The sequence below is a fragment of the Coptis chinensis genome, chromosome 8, assembly GCF_015680905.1.
Source record: "Coptis chinensis isolate HL-2020 chromosome 8, ASM1568090v1, whole genome shotgun sequence".
In the NCBI taxonomy this organism is placed as follows: domain Eukaryota; kingdom Viridiplantae; phylum Streptophyta; class Magnoliopsida; order Ranunculales; family Ranunculaceae; genus Coptis; species Coptis chinensis.
The window spans coordinates 2064093-2082807 of record NC_141463.1 but is presented as its reverse complement, the minus strand read 5'-3'; the positions used below and the strand labels follow the sequence as shown (position 1 = coordinate 2082807).

The 18715-nt window shown below is 37.9% G+C and overlaps 3 pseudogenes across 3 annotated transcripts; 2 read left to right on the top strand and 1 right to left on the bottom strand.

The window, feature by feature from the left end:
- The first annotated feature begins 5237 nt into the window (after positions 1–5237).
- On the top strand, positions 5238–8011 carry LOC147479272 (EP1-like glycoprotein 2; annotated as a pseudogene). Its single transcript, XR_015205776.1, has one exon. The product of XR_015205776.1 is annotated as an EP1-like glycoprotein 2 (transcript).
- LOC147479273 (G-type lectin S-receptor-like serine/threonine-protein kinase SD2-5 pseudogene) lies at positions 6703–7945 on the top strand (annotated as a pseudogene). The gene has a single exon (XR_015205777.1). The product of XR_015205777.1 is annotated as a G-type lectin S-receptor-like serine/threonine-protein kinase SD2-5 pseudogene (transcript).
- Positions 8012–8451: 440 nt separating the features above from the next.
- On the bottom strand, positions 8452–16969 carry LOC147479271 (GTP-binding protein At2g22870-like; annotated as a pseudogene). Its single transcript, XR_015205397.1, has 5 exons — positions 16846–16969; positions 10906–10981; positions 10057–10355; positions 9880–9890; positions 8452–9749 (listed from the first exon to the last, which is right to left on the bottom strand). The product of XR_015205397.1 is annotated as a GTP-binding protein At2g22870-like (transcript).
- Between the last annotated feature and the right edge of the window lie 1746 nt (positions 16970–18715).

The following is an 18715-nucleotide window of genomic DNA, read 5'->3' as shown; positions in this document are numbered from 1 at the left end:
GCTTCAATCTTCTTGTTAAGATATGTATCTGATTATGTGGATGTGTTCTGAAGAATTTTATCTTTAGGTTTTCTGTTAATTTTGTCATTCTCATTTTTCAAGCTAGGGGAGGCCTGCTATGGAATGGTGAACCACGTCTAAAGTTGCTACTTGTTCAGCTCGTGGAATTGCTTATCTTCATGAGAACTGTAAGCATCGTTTTTCTGAGAGGTGGTAAAAAGCTGATGAAACCGTTTGTGAGGTGTCAGTTTCGAATGAATGTTTTTTTTTTTTTTTTTTTTTTCCCTGATGATATAACTATGCTATTTCTTCTCATACTGAGCTGTTTCCGTTTCCTGTGTTTTGATTCCTCTGAGTATTGTTTGAAGTGTGTAGCTCGGGCAATGTCTATCCCCAACCCCTCAGTTTAAACTTCTGTGGTTGCAGGATACGTATTTGTAACCATTGAAACCCACTTAACAAAATGCATATGCCTTAACAATAGGTTTCCTTTCAATTTGGTCTTACTCTCGATCTATACTTGAGAGAGTGAGTGTGTTCCTTTACAAATTTACCTAGCAGTGTTTGAAGAGAGTGCTTGCTTTCGCTTGAGAAAGGGTTGCCGTTAGGGAGTGGTTTGGGTTCGAGTGTGGCGAGTGCTGCCGTTGCAGCAGTAGCAGTGAATGAGATTTTTGGTGGGAGAGTTATTGGTGGGAGAGTGGTTTGGGGTCGAAAAGCGGGCGAAGTCTTCTTTGCGGTATGTGAGCTTATTAATGAGATTTTTGGTGGGATAGTGGTTTGGGGTCGAGTGATTTTTGCCGCTCTGTTGTAGTGCTGTGAATGAGATTTTTGGTTGGAGAGTGGTTTGTGCTTTCGGGTCTTTGCGAGTCTTCACGCAGCCTATAGCCGTGAATTAGATTTTTGGTGGGAGGTTAAGCATTCTTTGGGTTCTTGTCAGAGTCATTAATGAGATTTTTGGTAGGAGAGTGGTTTGTGGTCGAGCGGGGAAGTCTTTGCTTTACATAATTTGTAGTTTGTGAATGAGATTTTTGGTTAGAGAGTGGTTTGGGCTTGAGTGCTGCGAGTGCAGCTATAGCTGTGAATGAGATTTTTGGTGGGAGGTTAACTGTTCCTGATCTTGTTCATGCTGGGTTGGATTGGAAGCGAAGGTTTGGGTTATCATGCGGATAATGTTTGCATTTTTAATTCCATTATCTCAGTAAAAGCTGTCATGCTACCAATACATACATAAACCGCAATTATGTATCTATGATTGCAAAGACTGACTTAGGGGGTCATACATATGGGGGTAGGCTAACACGTGAGGAGCAAAAGGTTTTGTTTCAGATGACCTTAGGTGGATTGAAGCCAAAACAGGTTCTTAATGTCATCAAAAGAAAATTCTGAACGACTCTGTATATGTCCTAAAATAAATATTTCATTAAGTTATGATGAACTATAGATAATTCAAATTTGAAAAAACAAAAACATAAATTTGATGGATCTAACACTGTGCTAATCCTCATCCAATATAGTATTCATCTTGAAAAACACTACGCTAATCCTCATCCAAATCTGATGAATTATTTGGGATGCTTAGGTAGTCCATATCCCAATTTGGTCCTCCTATAAGCAATGCTTCATTTATTGACTTCAAATAGGCATTTTCTTTTCTCAAGTTTTCAATATCTTGATGAAGTTGTTTTTCTCTAGTATTTGCTTCATGTAGCTCTTCACGTTTAGTAATGACTTCTTTGTGGTTGACGTCTAAAACCTCAAATTTGTATATCTGCTGTAGGAAGCGGATAGCGTTTCCTGCAGCTACATTTTCTGAGTCCACTTTCTTAGTTTGATATGTCCCCGGAAATGATTGGCTTATAGGATAATTCGGATTTTTGAAGATTTCTCTCATTATCGGCAAATCTATTATGACATCTGCAGCGTATCGGTTGTTTTCAATCTTTGATATGTAAACTGGTTCTCTCTGGATTTTTTCCTTGATTATAATTTCTCTCAACGCTGTCTTGAGTGAAATTTTGTGTTTGGTTTCATACTCCATGAGTTGCATTTTAAAAATTACATTAGTTTTTATATTATCCAGAAATATACAGTATCACCATTGTCATTGCATATAGTACTTTGGTATTTTTAGAACATGTAAATTTTAGGTTTTGTTTTATTGATGGATCTTTTACTGTTTTGTAGGCTTTGTGGGAGGATACCAAATGTGTGTCAAAGTGGGCTATAGTGAATAACTGCAGGTATATATATACCACTAAACTTGGTTCTAGCATTACATAATTTTGATATAAAAACATGCATTTTCTTATACTTTAGTTACATATATATACTATATTGTACCTTATACACACACACCTTGTCAGATGGTCTGGTAGGTGTCGCCCCATTATACAAAGACGGAACACCACAAGATCTGGACAGTTCTTTGACATGGCCACAACAGCTGCATTGGTCATTTTATTGAAAAAATGTAGAAACTTTTTTTTTTATTTATTTATTTATTTATTTATTGGTAAGCCTGTTTTAAATGAGATCAGTAACTCTTTGATCTTTGGTGGGGTTCGATCCCCGGACCTACATATATCATCACCCAAAGGTTTTACCGACTTTGCTAGTCGGCACCTGCCAAAAAAATGTAGAAACTAGATTGAAGCAATATTTATAATATTCATATCTCATAGCTCTACATATAACATGTGGATAACAGTTACACAACCGAACTTGAGAAGATAAAGAACCGTCCGCATAAAAAATTAAGTAAAAGAAAATATAATATGCATATCTCATAGCTCTACATAGAATATGTGGATAACAATTACACAACCGAACTGGAAAAGACAAAGAACAACACACAAAAAAATAAAGTAAAAACCAATATAATATTTATAACTCATAGCTCCACATAGTTATTATAATTTTCATAATAATTTAATATAACGGCACCCGTTCATAGGGATATCAATTATTTATAGATTTATACCCCTACTATCGTCAATATAATTTATAGATCAACTTATTCCTCTACGATATGGTGACGTTGAACATAATATGGTATAACTACCTAATACCATTGGATCATGAGTATAACTATGAAGTATATTAGCAAATGCTACCTCCCCACAGGACGCAATGTGCATAAGCTAATTTGTGAGCTAATAATGTTTTCTACAAATTTTTTTTCTTTTGTATTTTTTTTCTTTGCTGATTGAATACTTAATTTAGACAATATAGAGTTCAACAATGATTTACACTCTTTCTCAGTATCTTTAAATTATGGATTGTATAAACTCTATTAGTGGTGTTTATTGTATACATGGTGTTTGATGAATTTGTATCAACTTGAATGGTGCTGTGAATTATATTTGATTTGTTAATTATTGCATACCCCTATGAAACAACAACTTAATAAGTCAATAAGAGTGCTCACTAAACAAGCCTAGCTTTTTGTTGCAATCATCGATCAATCAAATCAATTTGGCTTAGTATGACCAGCAAAGCCATAATTCAGCAAATCATATTCATCATTAGTGGTTTTCATAATTATTTTGATTGCAATCAACAAGGCCCAACCAAACAAACTGTAATGGCCTGGGAAGAATGTATCAAACTAAGGTGAGACCCTCCTACCCACAGACTAGGGATATGGGTGACAATCACTTGTCCTGTGGGTAATATACTATAGAGCTTCAATTAATAATAGAGCTATTAATATTATGAAGGCAACAAAATATGGTTATTACCTGGAATTTTTAGTAGAGTTGTTAGTAGTAGTTTTGACTGTATTCAGATGCCTAGTCTGATACTAGCTAACATGTGTAATTTTTTGCTTGTGTTCTTGACTTCTTGCTGTGGAGTTTGTTATTCCCTGACTAAATACCACGATGCAAGAATCTTATGATGCTCCAGTCAGTTATGGACTTATGGTACACTGCACTACTACAGTGATAGTGTCATACTTGACATTTGTAAATGGGTCTGCTCAAAATATTTCTGGGTTGGGTTACACAAGTTTTTTTTAGTAGAGCTGTAAGAGAGCCCTTGCTCGGTAGGATTGCTAGGAAAGCGCTTCACTAGTTCTTACTTGCGTTTTTGCCTCGGGTTTGTTATGCATTTCCTATGTATGCAAGAATTATCTGTGGCTTGCTACGTGACACATTTATCTGACTGCTTGAGAACTGAATGCCTTATTGCATTGAAAATTTGTTTGAAATATTATTTGGTACTTTGCTTCTGGAGATTGTAAGCAGTACAGTATCCAGATCTTGTGATGGTGGTTGCTACCTACCCATTAGGTAAATTTTGTGGAGTGCTAGATAATTAAATAATTATAGAGCAAGCAGAGCTATGTTGCACTTCCTTGTTTCTTTTCTGTAGTCTGTACGATGTATAGGGATTTGGCTAATATAATCCCATTAAAAGTTGAATTGCATATGGTTCTCCTCTCTATGAAGAATGAAGCATCTGTGATTGGAATTGACCCCGGAATTGAGTAATGTTTGTCGAGCCCTGTCTAATATTTTGTACAGATCCATTTCCTACTATAATGTGGTTCCAGCATTTGTATTAGCTATTACATAACGTTATCTTAGCCCTCATGGGGTGATAGATCAACTGATCAAGTTGGTTATCTCAGACTATCAAACGAAATAAGAAATTAGTAGATGCTGGACCAAGAGCCATCTTCAAGTTGCAGAAATTACTAGATGGTCGACCACAAGCCATTCGTATTGCATTAATAAAGCTCGCCCTTATGTTTCCTCCCTAGTATAGAATTTTATACATAATTGAGTGAGGACTGACGGTTAATGCCATCGCCATCACTATCATATGCCACAAAATACCATAATCATTGGCAACAAGTCAACAACCAACTTCAAGTTTCGGCAAACAACTCTAGGGGCATTGTTTGATTAATAAGTAAATTAAAAATCTCTCAAGATCATAAACGTCTTAAAGTGGTCAGCCTATGGACTTATGGACTCTTTCTTATTACTCTTCAAAGCTATGAACTTATGGACTCTTTCTTATTAGTTTTCAAAGCTACAGTTGAAAGACACGCTCAAGCAGGTGAAAGTTGTAATATTTATCTTAAGTGTTCAATGACTTGAAAGTCAACATGCTGGTAGTGTATTACAGTATTACTCTGTAACCCACCATCTCTTTTTGTTCTTCATCCATTCTTTCTTCTGCTTGTACTTCATTTAATCTGAAATTCTTTCTTCTTAATAGCAGAATTTATGGATATCAGCTGGAATTTGTATCAAGTTCATGTTATCCTTGTTATTCTAACATTTTCTTGTTATTCAACGTATGCCCAACCTTTCGATTATCCAATCGCCAATCTGTCTAATTCATGGACTAATAACCTCTCCATTCGACCTTCTGTAAATTTCACTGATGGGTCTAGTGTAAGATCCATCCTTCTCCGTGGAAGCTTCGGTCCACGTTTTGCCTGTGGATTTTATTGCAATGGAGATTGCAGCTCTTTTTATTTGCCATTTTCATTGTCCAAACAAATAGCGGGTCTGGTATCACTTCTCCTTCAATAGGATTCCCACAAGTAGTTTGGTCTGCCAATCGAAACAACCCTGTTAGAGAAAATGCAACATTACAGCTCACTAGAGATGGAGACTTGATATTGCGAGATGTCAATGGTACATTAGTTTGGTCTACAAACACTACTGGGAAGTCTGTTGTAGGCTTAAACATGACTGACATGGGAAACCTTGTGTTGTTTGACAACAGTAACAGCACTGTCTGGCAATCTTTTGATCATCCAACAGACGCATTAGTTCCAGGGCAGAAGTTGGCGGCAGGACAACAGCTCACTGCTCGTGTGTCAGCCTTGAATAGGACCGAACTCACCGAAGGAGGTTTGTTTTCTCTTTCTGTTACAAGGGAAGGTCTGTTTGCTTCTATCGAGTCAAATCCTCCACAGATTTATTATAGAGCTGGGGTTAGTGGCACCAAACAGAACAAGGAACCAAGCTATGTCAAGTTCCTGAATGGAAGTCTTGCTTTGTTTATTCTAAATTCTGAGCCAAATCCACCAGATACTGTGATTCCAACTCCATTACCATCGTCATCTCAATATATGAAATTGGGAGGGGATGGACATTTGAGAGTTTTTGAGTGGTTGTCAGGGTGGAAGGAGGTTGCTGATCTCCTGACTGGTGATTTAGGTGGCTGTAGATATCCTATGGTTTGTGGGAACTATGGTATCTGCTCAAATGGGATGTGTAGCTGTCCTGGAGGAACTAGTAATGATACAAGTTATTTTAGGTTGTTAAATGACAGGCAACCGGGCCTTGGCTGTTCAGCAATCACCCCATTGTCTTGTGAAGCTCCTCAGTATCACCGTCTTCTAGAAGTAAAAGACGCTACATATTTCTACTATCCAGACAATATCACAAATACTGACATTGAAAGCTGCAAGCAAGCCTGTCTAAATAACTGTTCTTGCAACGTCGCTCTGTTTCAATATGGTTCAAATGATTCCAATGGAAACTGCTTCATGCCACCCCAACTCTTTTCCTTGATGAATAATGAAAAGGATAAGACCCATTATAACTCGTCGGCTTTCATCAAGGTTCAAGTACCCAGACAGAATTTTCACCAAATGCTCCGGCTTCTCGAACCAAAACAAACCGGACCACAGTTATATTGGGGTCGAGCCTTGGAGCTTTTTTTGGTGTATTGCTTATGATAATCATTTCAGTTGTTCTTTTAAGGCTCAGAAAAGTTGTTGAGAGTGAGGAAGAGGATTATTTAGATCATGTACCAGGGATGCCTACAAGATTTACTTATGAACAACTGAAACTTGCCACGGAGAATTTTGTTACAAAGCTTGGACAAGGAGGGTTTGGGTCGGTATTTGAGGGAACTCTGATCGATGGGACTAAAGTTGCGGTAAAATGTCTGGATGGTGTAGGCCAAGTGAAGAGGTCATTCTTAGCCGAAGTGGAGACAATAGGAAGTATTCACCATGCCAACCTGGTGAGATTGGTTGGATTTTGTGCTGATAAATCACATAGGCTTTTAGTTTACGAATACATGCCAAATGGATCCTTGGAGAAATGGATCTTCAATAAATATGATAAGCCCTCACTTGGTTGGCAAACAAGGCGAAATATCATACTAGGTGTAGCTAAAGGTCTCGCTTATCTCCACGAAGAATGCAGGCAGAAGATTATCCACTTGGACATTAAACCACAAAATATACTCTTAGATGAAAGCTTCAATGCAAGAGTTTCTGATTTTGGGTTGTCTAAGCTGATAGAGAAAGACCAAAGCGAAATTATGACCACAATGAGAGGAACTCCTGGATACTTGGCTCCTGAATGGTTGAATTCTATCATTACAGAAAAAGTGGACGTATATAGTTTTGGGGTTGTAGCCCTGGAGATTGTGTGTGGAAGGAAGAATCTGGACTCCTCTCAGGCTGAGGAGAACATGCATTTACTTAGCCTATTGAAAATAAAAGCAGAAGCAGACCTACTATATGATATTGTTGACAAACACAATGAAGACATGTTCTTACATAGAAAAGAAGCAAAGGAAATGATTAAGGTTGCTGTGTGGTGCCTTCAAAGTGATTTCATGAAAAGGCCTTCCATGTCAGTTGTCGTGAAGGTTTTGGAGGGTGTAATGGATGTCGAATCTGACCTAGATTATGGTAGCATAGCCACAACATCCATACCGAAGATAGTTCAGAGAGAAGAAAATTTTGGAACATCAACTCCATTATTGCCATCTATTCTGTCAGGTCCTAGATAGGAAGCAACCCATGGAAGTTGTTCCCATCAGGAATGTTAAAGGGTATGTTCTAAAAATGGCTGTCATTTTTTCTATATCTAAACTCTATAACAATTGTTTTGGATAAGGAATTAAGAGGTTAACACTGTACTTCTTCATTGTAATGTTTGTAAGGAAGTCTACTTGTACTCTTGCCTACACAAGCAAATCTAGCGCCAGAATGAAGAATAGTCAATCCAATTTTAGTAATGATAAACCACCCAGTTCTTATAAATTACAATTTGCCAGTAACAAACAAAATGACTTAAATCTTTATTTTAAGTTAGTCTAAATAGAAGAAGAGCTTCAGGTCATGGCGTCATGTAGCAATTGACGATAAACGCGGTGCTATAGAAGACTGAAGAGTTCAAATTGTTCGTATTTCGTTCCTGAGGATAATATGGTCTGCTAAAAATATATTATATAATCGCATGGACTACCAGTGTCTAAGTGTACAAGGAGGCCCTTGAGGAGTGACAGGCTAGGATGTTCCAACTGGTTAAGGCCATCTGCTCATTGCCATAACGCACAAAATGACACAGGAAAATAATTCAACACTATCCTCTGCATATTATTGTCGGATCTAAATCCATCTAACGCGCATGTTTTATATTCAACTTCTTTCAGGATTTAATGTGGTAGTGTGGTACAAAGAGATTAAGAGAGATTATCAAGCCAACTTTATTTCTTCTTTACATGAAAGCCAATTGGGTTTCTCTCCTTTAAACAAGAAAACCAAAATCCAAAAGTCACTCTTATTTCAGTTTAAGGAGAGAAACCTTCGGTGACATATTGAAAAAACAGAGCATACTTCTAGCTAGGCCGTCACCCGTCTAAATCATTGTCAGGTCCAATGACTGTCAGTTCCTCGTTAGTCGGTGCCTGAAGCTTTTGTTCATGTTGTTCTCTACTTCTTTCAGTGAAGTAGCAACCTTATCATTCATTTGTGTTCCCCAAACTCCAAGACAACTGGGAGGAGGAACTGGAAATTTAGGTGGGGCTGAAACAGTGCTGTCCAAATAAGTAGAGAAACACCAGTATAGATCTAAACAATGAAAACAACCTAGGCAAATATGGGAAAAACCCAAACAAGATACTTCGAAAGGTCCCTTGCCGCATCATGTTTCATACCTTCATGGGCGTACTCTTGTTCTTCTCACCAGTCTCACCATCACCACTACTGGAAACACCATGACCAGAAAAAGCACCACAGGCATTTGCTGCAGCCAAGTAGACCACATCCTATTTTCTTCACACTCAGTCATCCTTTTCTCGTTTCTTCACACCAGGCATTTACAAAGTTACAAAATAAAACTTGCTTCGTGCACGCTAAAACGTGTTCCATATTTTCGGAAGCATTTAAAGAGAAGTACTGAAATATACAACTTTCTAAATATCCTTCCTACCATTAGAAACAAAGAAAAAAAATTCTTCTCCAATCTTTTCAGGAGGCAGTTTCGTACTTTAATGTCATATACAATTTGACAGTAGAATTTGACTATCATAGTCCAGGGGGAAACTGATACCAAGTTACTACGGTCTGATCTTTGGTTTAAACCTGTTAAACATTAGACATTTGAGGTAATATATATCCTTTTCGTTTTGCTTCTCTCTTACATGTTACTGTTAACCCATTTGCCAACAAGCATCATTCTGATGAATCATTCATACTATTTCCGCAAAGGAGGGAGCTGCTGGGTATCTTAGCGCCATAGAACAGTGAGCAAGGACCAAGGGCACAAATCGGAAACTTGTTTGTCTTTCCTTAATGCTTGAGCCAATAGTTACGGAGCTGAGCCATGTGAAGAAGTATCTCATCCCTGCCTTGATTGGTGACGCTGCTGGTCATGATCCATGGCGGCGTTGCATCGAAAAATTCCCGTATCAAACCCTGAAAATCTTCCACATTTTCCTCAGCTCTCTTCCCGCCGTTCTTTTTTCTTTTTCGCTTGAATCTGATGGAACAGATTTTAAAAAGAACTACTATTTTTCATTGGAATGTTGATGGAACAAAGTCTACAAATGTAAGCAGAACTGATTTGCACATGAAAACAGAAAAATGGGATTTTTTCCAAGGATATACACTTATTTAACCACTACAAATTAACAGTTTAAACCTTAATCAAAACATGAGACTGCTCAAAACATGAGACTGCTGAAGCACTCTCCCACAGGTTAAGGAAAAGTAAAGAGGGTAATACAAAAAGGAGAAGAGGTAGATGGTAAGAAATGAATAGATGAGAAAGAAACAAAATTTGATCAAAAAGAAAGAAAAATTAGCCACTTCGCGGGAAATGTAGTGGTTCTGTCCCACCTGAGGCCCATATTCTTTCTATCTACCAAAGCACAAAAAATAAAACAATTTTTTTTAAGAAAAACAAAAACAAAAAAAACTACCTGATTCTGACCCAGCCAACTAGCGTACTCAAGGATCTATCTTTTTAGCAGGAATGCTAGCATCTACAAGGAGAAATACAGAAACAAGTGTTGAGCGGTTGAGAAAATAATCCTTGGTGAACTTGCTCCAATCAGTTCGAACTTCCTTTGGAGCTGCTGCATACCTGTTCAATTTATACGTGAATTCCCAATGATATAGCACGGCTCTTCACAGCTTCTGGACAAAAAAGTAACAAAGTTTCCTTTTACGTATAACCAAAGTACTATTCGGCAGTTTTAGGATTTTATCTAGCATTTAAGATTGGACATAACAACTGTAAGCAGCATTTGCCAGCTGCTAGCATCACTTAGCTGACCAACTATTCACCTCATTAATATGATCAGTACTGGCCTGGGTGCTCAGTGAGTTCGCTGCAACTATGGACCATGTCCTTGTTTCAGTTCACTTCGTAAATCCAAAATAATTAATGTATATAGGAACTGGGAAGTTTGAATATTGTCACCAACATAAGTCCGAACTTTCAAACTCAAACATCACTGCTATGACAATGAAATATAATTTGAAAATCACAGGCACTTATCTCGTATTCTGCGTTAGAAACTACAGTTTCCCCTTAAAATTGGTACAATGAGGTATATAGCATGTCAACATCAGAGGTTCTCAAAAGCAGTGAAAAAGACTACATATACCTGTTACTAAGTTTCAGATCTTACCCATATCCAGGCAAATCCACTAGGTACCAACTGTCATTTATCCTAAAATGATTGATGCATTGTGTTTTACACTTTTACCTGCGATTAAAGCCAAAAAATACATCATAGTTAACTCAAACCTGAAAATTCATGGGATTTATAGTACCAGACTGAAGAACAAAAGAACAATAAGTTACGTTCACAAGAAGATTATGTAGATGTCCATGTTGGAGGAAAACTAAAGTGATGCACCACCACTTTTTTTTTGAAAAGTGAATATTATTGAAATTTATTAAAACTAGAGACAATACAAAAGGAGTGAGAGAGAGCCTCACCTATAACAGCACAACATAACACAAAACAGTGCACACTCAAGAAAGGGCGCAAAAACTAATTATTCGCCATTTATAAAAAGCTTTCAATGGAGTACCAAGTCCCTAAACCTATAATCCTTCCTCTATGGAGAGATGGTGATCCAATACCAAAGGAAAGATATGACCACACCACTTATTTTACCCCTCCTCAAAGAGCTCAACCTTGACAACAGTGTAAACTGATGTGGAGGTATTGTCGCATTATAGAAATTGGTAATGCAATAAAGGATTGTTGCACGTGCCATTTTTTCCTCGGTGCTTCCACGAATTTGACCCACACAATGTTCATATCTAATGTGTTCTCCAATTGCACAAAACAAAAACTTCAATCACCCCTAATATTTTCAAAGATGAAAGTTAATTGAAATGATTCAAATGAATATTTTCTGCACATTGACCAAGGAAGGACCATTGGAGTTCTCTCTGTCCTCTCTTTGCTTGAATTGGACCTTACTGAAAAGGTGCTTTACACTATACACTGGCTCACCCGGTCAAGCTCTAGGCGGAATCATTCGCAAAATATTATAAAATTTTGTTATTGATTCATATCAAAGCAAAATACCCTCCTTTTTCCCTTTTTTGTTGCCACTAATATAGTAAGTTTGTTAGTTGTATCGAGAGACCTACAACTTAGCACAAATAATATAAAATTCATGTTATAAGATGACGTTCAATATTGAAGCCCGACTCACTAAAATTCTGAGCTGGAAGAAGATGAACTTCTCCTTAAATGATATAAACACTTTGAAAGATCAGCAGGGTGGTCAATTTATCAACTATACCATTATCTGACTTATCCCTACTAATAGTTGCACCTTGACAGTTGGAAATACCCTCCAAAACCAAGATCTAACGCGGTTTCAATCTCTGTGGCAAGCATCCGATGAGAGACTCACTACAGACAACATTCTAGGTCCAAGGATGTATAGCTCATTGACAAAAGTTTATCCATGTCCAAAGGGAAGTCTCTAAATTTCTAGAGCGGTGTCATGAGAAGCCATGGTGTTGGTTTGAGCAAAAATGAAAAGGATGTGAAGGATGGTGCAAATTGAATTAGTTATGTGTGAGTATTTATGTTGTTGTGACTAACAAAGCCTTTTTCGTGGCGTTCTTCAATCCAACTATGCAATCTTAGTTATAAAATCCAATATCAACTTTGAGGGGCATCTAATTCATACATTGAAGAAAGCAACTTCAGTAGTTTTAAATCTCAAAGAAAATCCACACCATACGGAAAATCACTAATCACCAAAAATTTCACATAGATGTAAAGGAGTTTCCAAAACATAATATGCAACACATGAAAAGCAGTATTAAGGAAATAACACCAATATTAAAGAAAAAATACGCAGATTATCTAACAGGAATATTAGGATGAGGGGTGTAAACAAAATAGGAATAAGGCTCGGAATTAGAATTATTCATGAATGGTATTGGATGGGTTTCTAAGTTTCGAGAGGCAGAATCAGGTGTATTATTCATGAATGGTATTGGATGGGTTTCTAAGTTTAGAGAGGCGTCTAATGATCTTGAGATTGTGATTTGTTTCCACCTTATCATAGAGACTAATTAAATTTTCTGCAATCGAGCAAACTTAGGAGATAAGATTAATGAAATCTTGTGAGAGTGATGTTACACTACTAGCCTCGACATCCAACCGATCCAAGTAAGTTGAATCCCCAACTCTTGGTCGCCAAAGATTGGAACTTCAATCTCCAAGTTGGGTTGAGATTGTGGCGTGATGTTACACTACTCGCCTCGCACATCCAACCGGTCCAAGTAGGTTGAATCCCCAACTCTTGGTTGTCAAATATTGGAACTTCAACCTCCAAGTTGGGTTGAGATGCGCGAGCGTGATGTTACATTACTCGCCTCGCACATCCAACCGGTCCAAGTAGAATCAATCCCCAACTCTTGGTAAGTAAACCAAAATACTAAACTTTCAAAACTTAAACTTTGTCTGGGCTTTATACATTCTAAGAATCGAACTTCTTATTTAGTTTTCCTCATTCTGAACTTCTACAATTAGATTGGTGTCCTACGTTGTTTATGAAAACAGAGGATATGAGGGGAGGGGTGAGTGAGCTTAAAACTATGAAAGCGGTAAACATGAAAATTAACTACGTTTAGCTAATTAACTAATGATTAATTATACAAAATACGTATAAGCTTGGAAAGTGTTCATCAAAGAAAGATTGGAACTTCAACCCCCAAGTTGGGTTGAGATGCGCGAACGTGATGTTACACTACTTGCCTCGTACATCCAACCGGTCCAAGTAAGTTGACTCCCCAACTTATACATTCTAAGAATCAAACTTCTTATTTAGTTTTCCTCATTCTGAACTTCTACAATTAGATTGGTGTCCTACATTATTTATGAGAACCGAGGATATAAGGGGAGGGGTGGGTGAGCTTAAAACTATGAAAGCGGTAAACATGAAAATTAACTACGTTTAGCTAATTAACTAATGATTAATTATACAAAATATGTATAAACTTGGAAAGTGTTCGTCAAAGAAAGATTGGAACTTCAAACCCCAAGTTGGGTTGAGATGTCTGAGGGAGAGTGATGTTACACTACTACTGGTAAACATGAAAACATCCAACCGGGTCCAATAGGTTGACTCCCCTTCAACTTATACATTCTAAGAATCAAACTTCTTATTTAGTTTTCCTCATTCTGAACTTCTACAATTAGATTGGTGTCTTACGTTGTTTATGAGAACCGAGGATATGAGGGGAGGGGTGGGTGAGCTTAAAACTATGAAAGCGGTAAACATAAAAATTAACTATGCTTAGTTAATTAACTAATGATTAATTATACAAAATACGTATAAGCTTGGAAAGTGTTCGACAAAGAATGATTGGAACTTCAACCCCCAAGTTGGGTTGAGATGCGCGAGTGTGATGTTACACTACTCGCCTCGCACATCCAACCGGTCCAAGTAGGTTCAATCCCCAACTCTTGGTAAGTAAACCAAAAGACTAAACTTCCAAAACTTAAACTTTGTCTGGGCTTTATACATTCTAAGAATCGAACTTCTTATTTAGTTTTCCTCATTCTGAACTTCTACAATTAGATTGGTGTCCTACATTGTTTATGAGAACAGAGGATATGAGGGGAGGGGTGGGTGAGTTTAAAACTATGGAAGCGGTAAACATGAAAATTAACTACGCTTAGCTAATTAACTAATGATTAATTATACAAAATACGTATAAGCTTGGAAAGTGTTCGTCAAAAAAAGATTGGAACTTCAACCCCCAAGTTGGGTTGAGATACGCGAGCGTAATGTTACACTACTCGCCTCGCACATCCAACCGGTCCAAGTAGGTTGACTCCCCAACTCTTGGTCGTCAAAGATTGGAACTTCAACCTCCGAGTTGGGTTGAGATGCGCGAGCGTGATGTTACACTACTCACCTCGCACATCCAACCGGTCCAAGTAGGTTGAATCCCCAACTCTTGGTCGTTAAAGATTGGAGCTTTAACCTCAAGTTGGGTTGAGATCTTGTGGCGTGATGTTACACTACTTCGCCATCCAACCGGTCCAGTCCAAGGTTGAATCCCCAACTCTTAAACCAAAGTGAACCAAAAGACTAAATTTCCAAAACTTAAACTTTGTCTGAGCCTTATACATTCTAAGAATCGAACTTCTTATTTAGAGTTCCAACCCCCAAGTTGGGTTGAGATGCGCGAGCGTGATGTTACACTACTTGCCTCGCACATCCAACCGGTCCAAGTAGGTTGAATCCCCAACTCTTGGTCGTCAAATATTGGAACTTCAACCTCCAAGTTGGGTTGAGATGCGCGAGCGTGATGTTACACTACTCGCCTCGCACATCCAACCGGTCCAAGTAGGTTCAATCCCCAACTCTTGGTCGCCAAAGATTGGAACTTTAACCTCCAAGTTGGGTTGAGATGCACGAGCGTGATGTTACACTACTCGCCTCGCACATCCAACCGGCCCAAGTAGGTTGAATCCCCAACTCTTGGTAAGTAAACCAAAAGACTAAATTTCCAAAACTTAAACTTTGTCTGAGCCTTATACATTCTAAGTATCGAACTTCTTATTTAGTTTTCCTCATTCTGAACTTCTACAATTAAATTGGTGTCCTACATTGTTTATGAGAACAGAGGATATGAATAAGGGTGGAATTTGAGCCGAGGGCTCGGAGCTCAGCTCGGGCTTGGCTCGTTTAAGCTCGGCTCGAGCTCGCTCGTTTACTATATGAGCCGAGCTCGAGCTCAAATAAAAGCTCGTGTAACAAATGAGCTTGATGAAGCTCGGCTCGTTTAGTTCAAAATATATTTATTTATAGTGTAAAACAAGAGAGGGCTCGGAGGGTCGGCTTAAAACTATGGGCTTGAAAATTAACTCGTTTATACAAAAATGATCGGCTCGAGCTCGCATGATATTACGTTTACTATATGAGACTCCCGAGCTCGAGCTCACTTTAAAGCAAGACATCGTGTAATTAGCTTGGTCGCCAAAGATTGGAACTTCAAGCTTGAGCATGGTAAAACTTCGGCTTGTTTGTTTTCGAATTCCACCCTTAGATATGAAGGGAGTGGTGGGTGAGCTTACATCGAGTATAAGCATGAACAAAGCATCTCTGGCCCAAAGCATAAAACTAACCTAAGGTGTTACGACATGAACTAAAAGCCATGGAGTACTTTGAACAGTCAATCACTTATTTTTTCTAAAAAGAACCGTCAATTATCCGGTGAATTAGTAAATTTTCTCCCCTGAACAACTTTCCTGACCTTCTCATGAAAACCCAAAATCCTTTGGTTAAAATAAACTTTTTGTGCAGCAGAACTATGACCTTAACATGTATATTTGAGGGTGCTAGACACTTCGAAAGAGTGACTTAATCAATTCAAACACAATATGCAATCAGTTGATAATAAAACTACAAACTGGACCATGCATGTCATGCCCAATTGAATCATATCATTTATGTTTGACACGTACAAATCATCCAATTCTTTTTTTTTTTGTTTATTTTATTATATTTCATAGTAGTCCAAAATGGAGACCATGAAATTGGACAAAGAATCCATTTATCAACAAATTAACACAATATTTATCATAATATTTTATAACGCAACATTATATACTACGACATGTGTTTGAAAACTATTTAATAGCGAGTAAATTGTACCTGTCTCCCTGTGCATGCTCCACAAAATCGAGATTCCATTGAGTTACTCACTGTATTGCGGCGTATCCTCCAATTGCAAAGGCTCTAAGGAGATTCAAAGTCACAACAGATTGCCAATATTATTACAATATATCATTATATTGAGATAAATAAACTTGCAACAAAAAACACAACATATGAAACTTAAATTCGATAAGGTAAGACATTGTAATTAGGATTTTTTCAGACCAACCTATTTACTCTCCAATGATTATAAATCAATGTACTATATATATTTACTCTGTAGTCCTGATGTAATCTAGTGCTTTTATGCCGTCTTCAATGCTGATTAGAGTGGTCGGTAATGGGAAAGAGGAGGCATAGTCATCCATGATATCAGCCATTACAACTATTATTCTCCGCTTTGAGAGAATTCAGATTACCAGGCAAACAGAAACGTGCAAAATCAGGTTTTGCACCAGCAGACACATTAGCTGCATCTCCTCCCCAGATTAAGGGGTATGATGTTCCATTGAGCACAAAATTGTTGATGGCAATTCCCTTCATGTTTGCAAAAGCACAGTGTTATAGAAGGGGAATCAAATGGTAATGAATGAATAGCAAAGGATGTTGTGGGGACTTACAGTAAAGATTTGTCCATTGCCAAGCACAACTTGGGACACAAATTTTCTGTCGATGGTCTTTGGCAGCCACCGTTAAAGACCAAGGTGAGAAGTTGGAGACCGCCCCTCGAAATGGTCGGCGTTTCTGCTGAATTTGAGGTCAATATTCCTTTCCTCATTGCATGGAAAGAGCCAATTGCTATTGGGTCCTTGAAGTATTCTCGTGGCTCCTCGGACCAAGAGAAACTAATATGACGTTGACTCTATCCGCTATTGCATCGCCGAAAAGCGACTAAGATATCTGCAAGATTACATCTACCACCATACCGAAGTCCACCTCTTACTTCACCGCAATGAGTCCATAATAGCTAGCACCTTTTACAACATTTCCTCCATTTGTTGAAGCGGTATGGGATCTATGTCCCTCATAATCTCTTGGAGATTTGAAGTCGAGCTATCATATTCACCCCGCTATTGTAGAATCGAGCTCCAATGACCTTCTTTGTCAAAATGAAACTTTATCGGTTTCTAATGAAATTTGATTTGGAGTAATCATACAAACATTGAATAATATTGCTACGAAACAAATTTACTTATTGCGGTAAAGTTATCAAGACTCGGCAAGTTCCTTCCATTTTGCGAGGAGCGGGGACCAAATCCTTTATCGTCAAAACTCTTTGCCTCTCATTTGCACCACGGATAACTGCATTTGCCTCTCTTGGGTTATGAGTTCCCTTTTTTCCCCTCTCAACTGGAAAAAGTAGATCTCCGCCCGCCAATGTAGAGTGAATGTGAGAGGAACTTCGGGGTGGTGAGCAACCACTAAAAACTCAACTCGGGGGGGAAAAAAATTGAAACGGTGTGTTTTCTTTTTATATTCTAAAGAACTCAAAAACTTGTAGCACGATTTCGTACCTTGCTCAAAAATTGGTAGGCTTGGTCCATTGATTCTATATGACCTCTCTTTGAACCTTCTATGCTTAGGAGAGTCTATGCTGGCTACGTGAGGAGAGTCTATGCTTTGGATAGTCTATGCTGGCTACGTGAAGAAAAAAAAAAAAAAATCACTGTCATCGAATGGGGGTGGGTAATTGGAGTTGGCGGTTAGTGTTTTGAGGTTTTGTGGATTTTGATAATATGAAGAGACATATTTTTTAGAATTGGCAGAGAGATATCTCCAAATTTAACATAATGTTCGGAGACGAAAGGGAAGAGAGGGTGTAAACCCAAAATATAGTTTCGGTGGGGTTAAATTTTGTGGGACTCTTTAGTTTTGCAGTTTTTTTCTCCCCATTTCTCGTAATCCCCCTGTCGAAGTGGATGTCGACGTGGATACCCTCACATCACTCCAAAAGGGACTGTTATTATATATACTTAGTAAACGGGCACGTGCGTTGCACGTGCTAGGAAATAAAATTGGGATGGAAAAAATCAAAGGAATGAACACAAACTAATTTAACAAAAAAATAGGTACTGAGAAAAATGCTAGTGTTCTTCATAAAAAAAAAATTGTTACACTGATATTAAAAACTCTAATATTGCTTGCAATATACAGAACTTCTATATGTAAAAGGTGGTATGTTTAATAAAAACCTCATCTACAAAATTGGGGTGGAAAAATTAAATGAATGAACGCATGTAATTAAATTAGAATAGTAACATATTACATTTGTTTGAATGAATTATGTAA